Raw genomic sequence first — 6239 nt, forward strand, 5'->3', positions numbered from 1 at the left:
TCCTTGGCCATCTGGAAAATCTCCTCCTCCACAAATTTGTGGAGAATAGGGCAGTATAAACATTCATAGATAAAAGGTCACTGTTCACTCTCTGGTCTTTTCTTACTACACATCTAGCAGGCAAGGAAATAAAAGAAAATAGCCAGACAAATATCCCAATGGAAAGCAAAAAGTGAGAGTAAAACACTGCACACAAGGTTTCTGCAATCTCGGAAGCATGTACTATTATGGTTTAACATTCTTAATGGAAAGCTTAACCAGCTTCAAGAGAATCAGTTCTAAGGTGAAAAGCAACATCTGTTTCAACGCTATGCAACGCTTCATATGAAAAAGCAAAGATTCCCCTAATTGTAAGCAAATAAGGGTCGTAAGAAGCTACCATGAAAGATAATAATCTATAATTCTTACAGCTAATGCAACGCTTCATATGAAAAAGCAAAAATTCCCCTAATTGTAAGCAAATAAAGGTCGTAAGAAGCTACCATGAAAGATAATAATCTATAATTCTTACAGCTAATGGCACACACGCACCTGGCCACACCTGCAGTTGGTTTTGATCAGCACTGTTTTACTGAAAGTTAATGGATCTAAAGCAATTTATAACAGCCAAGGATCTGGCTTAGGGACCTATTCAACTGTTAATCTCAGCAAAGAGGATGAAGGGGAATGAGGGCTCCCACTGGAGAGTGGATGAGATTTGTGCTTCACAGGAAGGGGTTCAGAGGCCATATCAAAAAGTGCATGCAATCTGTGCTGCTAACAGGTTAGAACTCACTTCAGTTCACTGGCTGACGTCTCTTGTGTAATTTCCATGACTACTTCTTCCATCAGTTCTGCACTCAATGACTAGCTCAGCAATGCTGTAAACAGTTCTCTTTCCTGCTCCTGTCTAATGGATGTAAAAACTATTAACTGACTTTGTGAAATTTGGTAAGTTAAAAGAGAAAGAGGCAGTGTGTGAGCCTAAAAAGCAGGTTTCAAGCACTGCCCCTTCCCCTGAATCTCTCATTGACTACTGTGAATTTAGACCATGTCTACAGGAAAAGGTCTTGCATCTATTATTATTTCCTTCAGCTATTTTTGCCCTCTGAATCTGCAGTTCATACAATTGTGTATCTAACCTCTGGTGCTGTTACCTTGCCTCCTCAGCCCTGCTCTTTTCTTCTTCTAATTTCTTTCTTTCTGCATTTAATTCTTCTTCTGTGTTTTGTCTCAGAATTTCCATCATCACTTCTGCCAGGAGTTCCTCTGCAGTGGCATCAGAAATGCTGCTCAAAGCAAGGCCATTACCAACTCACTAGTAACTATGGTTTAAAAATGGGCAAATATAAAGCAATGAAAGCTTTCAAAAGTGTGACTATAACTTGGAATGCCAGTGTGACCTGGATCCTTTCACTAGCAAGACAAAGCACAAATCTATTCTGAAGAGTGACTATGTAGAAATAACACCTCTTTATGCAACAAATCTGGTCTCTCTGGTAAGCTCCTTTTCAAGCAGCCTAAAAAGCACCACTGTTTCCTGACTTATTGTTAACTCTTTCTTTATGAAGAGTTTACATGTCTGTAATATATTGTAGAGATACCCGAGCTAGCTCTAACTTGGGTACTGGAAGCAGTCTAGCTGAGGCAAAATGGAGTCCAGTGTGCACTAATTCAGCTCACTTGAGAAGCTAGCAGTGACAACACTGCTGACACACCCTCTAGGTCATTATTAGTTCATGTGAAGCTGCGACATCTTCTAGCTGCCTCCCAGTACATATGGGTAGCGCTCTGATAGCACAAAGAAAGTGATATAACTTAGTACAACCCATTTGAAGATGTTTCCTTAGCATCTCTTTACGCTAAGCCCCACAGGACTTCTACTCAGAAAAAAGGGACAAGGAAGGGTCCTTCCATATGCTTGGCCGAAGAAAGCTTTCAGCCAGGTTTGTGTTACACTGGTCCTGGCACCATTCTGGCAAGCTATCTCAGCCCCCTCCTTTGGTTTGAAATGACCCAGCTTGTCTGCTATCAGTTCCCACAGGGCCTGTGGGAGTGAAGATGAAGTTAACAGACTTACCACATGGCAGCTAATGTGTGAAAAGCTTCCAGCATGCTGTCTTCTTCACAGTCTTTTTCAAAGCCCTGCAGTACAAGCTCCTCTGTATTGTAATAGTCTGGAGGTGAAAACAAGTTTTAACTCTTGACAAATCAAAAACAGCCACATTTCAAGTCTCCTGCATTTCTGGTTTATTTCTGGGTACAATTCAAGGGGCTGGTTATAAATATCCAGAAAGAACTGAATGGTCCATGCCCTGGTGTGAAAGGGCAACTGGATCTGGTAGAGACATGATTAGTAGGGCCTGCATCTTGGGTGATAGCAGCAGTGGCAGGAGCCAGACTACCTGCAGCACTGGCAGTGGCTGGGCTGACAGTGATGACAACTACCATTTCTGTGCCCCCTTCCAAGTGGGAACCTGTGTCTAATGTACTGGTTGCTCACCCTTCTGGGATCCTTTTCCTTTCCCTGGTTGATTCAGCAAAGATTAAATGTCATGAATGTAGGGTATGCCTCAAGGCCTCTTGCCTCAGGGTTCTACCCAAGATTGATGGAAGGAAAGGGAAGCTCCATCACTCTTAACAATGTCCTCACTATTGGGATTGGCCCACTAGCAAATCATACCCCTGGCTTAAATAATTCAATCTGCCCCGAAACTGTAAATAGTCCTGCAACTTCAAACTATTTCCCTCCCTGTGATGGGCCATATCCCTGGCAGATTCATGGCCTGGCTGACTGTACCCCAAATGCTGTGCACAAAGAGAACCTCCCCCTTGCATCTGTCTATCCAACAGACCCTGAATGAAATCCCATTCCCCAGCCCCTTTACTCCAGTTAAATGAATTCAATGATGAAGGAAAACCTGGTACTGACAAATCTTCCTTCTGCACCCTCCAAGACAATCTCTAGTACTGTGAATAGGGTTGGCCCTGACTCTCCTGTAGTCCCAACAACTTTGGAAAGGGGATCACCTAAGCTTGGAGTTTCCTCGCTCTGCATGACTGCAATTGTATCTACTCTGCTATCTCCTTTCCCTGCTGTCATTCCATTGAGTGCTGGGATGCAGCTCTGAGGGACCTGGGCTGACTCTCCAACCATTTCTGTGCTCACCTACATTTGCTGGTGCACAGAAGCCACAGGCCCAACAGAGAACACCAAAGTCTGGGACTGAACTGAGTGGCATTACTACTGATTTACAATGGAGTGCATGAAGACAGGATCAGGCTGGCTGGTGATAATCCCTCTAAGACACTGGCTGTCTTTGGCCCCATCTTACAGACATATATTTAATGGTGAGGAAGGACTAGTGCCACTGATTCAATACTTGCATGTTAAACACACACAAGTGTTTGCTGCAGTCACAGCCTGTAAGGTGAATGTTATCTGATAGCAATGACTCTGGAGTCCATAGTTATTTTAAGGATTTGAATGCGATTGTATAAACAAAGCTTCTTACCACTTGTGGGTCACAAGGTTTGGGAGGGAGGAGCTCAGGCTTCTCAACACAGGGAGAAAGAGACCGAGTTGTGAGACGTACAGGAGTTGGGGAGTGAGGCAAACAGGCAGGGAGAGGAATGCATCAACTTGTGCTGCAGGCTCCACTGGTACCATTGGCTCTGAACAGTTTTCTTCTCTTTTCTGTGCAGACAACACTACAAAAGGGTAACAATTCCAACTGTTAACAAGCAACCAATCCCCATAGGCCCAAATCTTCCCTTGGGGGTAGGTGTTTGGGTAAGGTAGAGTTAAACCTCAAGCCCTGCTGGCTGAGTCCAGGTCTACTCACTGGTCCCATCTGGATCAACTTCCCAACTGCTGATGGCTGGATGTGATGTACTCCTGTCTCCCACATGTAAGTTCTGCACATTGAAGCTTAACATGGGAATGTGGAGAGTTAGTGGGTGTAATGGCCCACCATTTACAACTTCTCCAACTGCCACAGTTAGCTTCTGGTCAATGAACACAGACTTCTTAGCCTGCAGGAACTCTTCTGGTTCCGGGAAAGCTGAACAATTTAGCTCCACATAGCTGTGCAAAAGAAACAAACTAAATATACCTAAAGGCACTGGCAGCAAAGCTGGGAGAGAAAAAAATTCCATCTCACAAATATTTTCAAGATTTGGGAAAACCTCACTTATTCTCCCTGGAATGAATACAAGACCTTTCACAGGTTTTTCCATGAAAGAGAAACACATGACAACCAAATTAATTGATAGCTCAGTGACTAGGGCATATCCTTGGGATGTGGGAGACTTGAGATTAAAATCAAGCCTGCTTTGGAGTAGACTTGGAGCCAGGTTTTGCACATCCCAAGTAAATGGCCTGACCAAGAAACTAATGGATATTCTGAGGTGCTTCTCTCTTGGTTTCTCCTGTTGAAGCTGTTCTACTTTGCAAAAATAAATATTCTCTGGGTCAGAGACAGGCTAGCACTACAGCTCAGTGCTTAGGAGACTCATTTGAGATGGCAAGACTCACCTCTCAGTGAATACTGTGGTTATTTTATACACAGTGGAACAGCTTCCATAGTAGAAACTGAGAAGGCCCTACCCCAACAGTCAGGAAACTGGTGGTTCAGGCATATACCTGGAATGTAGTAGAATGATATTCTAAATCAAGCAGAACAAAGATCATTATCCAGCTCTCTTACATTTCAGGTGAATACCCTAACCACCAGGCTCCAAGCTATTCTGCTTGTTGTCTTCACCAGAAAATCCATTGTGGATTTCTGTACAGAGAAGTATGCTGTAATACTTCTTAGTGTAATTTTACTTAAACCCAATAGTTCCAAGAAACTGACATTTTCCAATGAAAAACCACTTTTTGTCACAGAATCTCTAATCATCTCTAACTAGCAGCCTCATATCTGTACACGGTCAGTACTAAACTAGAGTCTACACATACAAACACACTTGCTGTATATGGATACATACCCAGACATTGCCACACCTCAAACTGTGATTGCAATAACTACAGTATTGCACAAATAGACCATCATTCAGGGTGCATCAATTAAACTTTATTGAGGGCCACTTCCATGGTAGGCTTTCAGATGAAGGCTGCTACTACTCGGATCTGCTTTGATCAGATGTAAGCTTTCAGCATATTTGCAGGTAGAAAACTGGACTGTATGTGCAGGTGCATGCACATATTAATGAATCACTGTACTATGAAAGCACTGGATTCAAAGTCTTGCTTTTCAAACCCTTTTTAATTAATAAAGTAGTTCAGTATAGAATGTCCCACTGCAATTGCCTGGCAGGCTGTGCATGACCCAAGAGTCTCATATTGTGCATCCCTGCCACAGCAGTTAATGCAGTTTAGCATCAAGTGTTCATTGCTGGCATTTCCATGTCTGCTGAGCAATTTATGTCAAGTGCCTTGCAGATATGTCAGTGAACCTTCATACGGCATAATCATGCAATTGATTTATGCTTCACATCTGAGAGGTTAGCCATTGTATAAAATGGAAGTCAGTAAAGGTACAGTGGAACAAAGAAAACATTACTGTGCGGACATAGCTAAGTTACTTCTACAATAAATTTCCTATGGATCTAAATGTCCCATTATGGGCAGATGTCAAATGCAACTCCTTTGGTTTAGATGCAACTCCTGTAGCATGGAAAGGACTAACTAACCATAAAACAAGTTGTTATGAAGACTGAGACCCCAGCTCAGCACTCAGATGTTACTGGCTTCTCTACAGAGACTTGCCAGGTCATTTTTTTTTTCAGATAACTCACATGCTCTTTTTGATGCTCTCAAATACATACTACAGTTACACACTTTTCAGTTTCCAGATTTTGCTGAGCACCTGGAGTTTCCATAGACATCACTGAATTCAGTACTTCGGAAACTGAGGTCCTATGGATCATTATTTTTTTCTTGACCAAGTTAGCACAAAGGCCGCTGCCCATTTAGCAATGCTACTAAGAACATGCCAGCAACCACTCCCATTCCCATTGACATGGTAACTGTGAAAAGCTTGTGTATCTCCTTACCCTTACTTTTTTATAAAGTCTTCTACGGGACCAAATGTATAGCTTGGAGAGTGGCTGGGCAAGCTTTTGAACACTGATATCCTTCCTCAGTGAGTTAGGAGCATTCTGCACCCTGGGTATGACAAAGAGCTCAAGTGAACTGTACCCTACTGATTTCCAGACATCGGAAGTGTTTTCAGGTGACCATTCTACTACATGCA

At 42.8% G+C, this 6239-nt stretch overlaps 1 long non-coding RNA gene across 1 annotated transcript; it reads right to left on the reverse strand.

Annotated features, from left to right (window-relative positions):
- Positions 1-1167: 1167 nt before the first annotated feature.
- On the reverse strand, positions 1168-3569 carry LOC106722107. Its single transcript, XR_003093688.1, has 3 exons — positions 3495-3569; positions 2060-2156; positions 1168-1268 (listed from the first exon to the last, which is right to left on the reverse strand). It is a non-coding gene; the product is annotated as an uncharacterized LOC106722107 (long non-coding RNA).
- Positions 3570-6239: the final 2670 nt, after the last annotated feature.

This window comes from Alligator sinensis, unplaced genomic scaffold, assembly GCF_000455745.1.
Source record: "Alligator sinensis unplaced genomic scaffold, ASM45574v1 scaffold566_1, whole genome shotgun sequence".
Lineage (NCBI taxonomy): Eukaryota > Metazoa > Chordata > Crocodylia > Alligatoridae > Alligator > Alligator sinensis.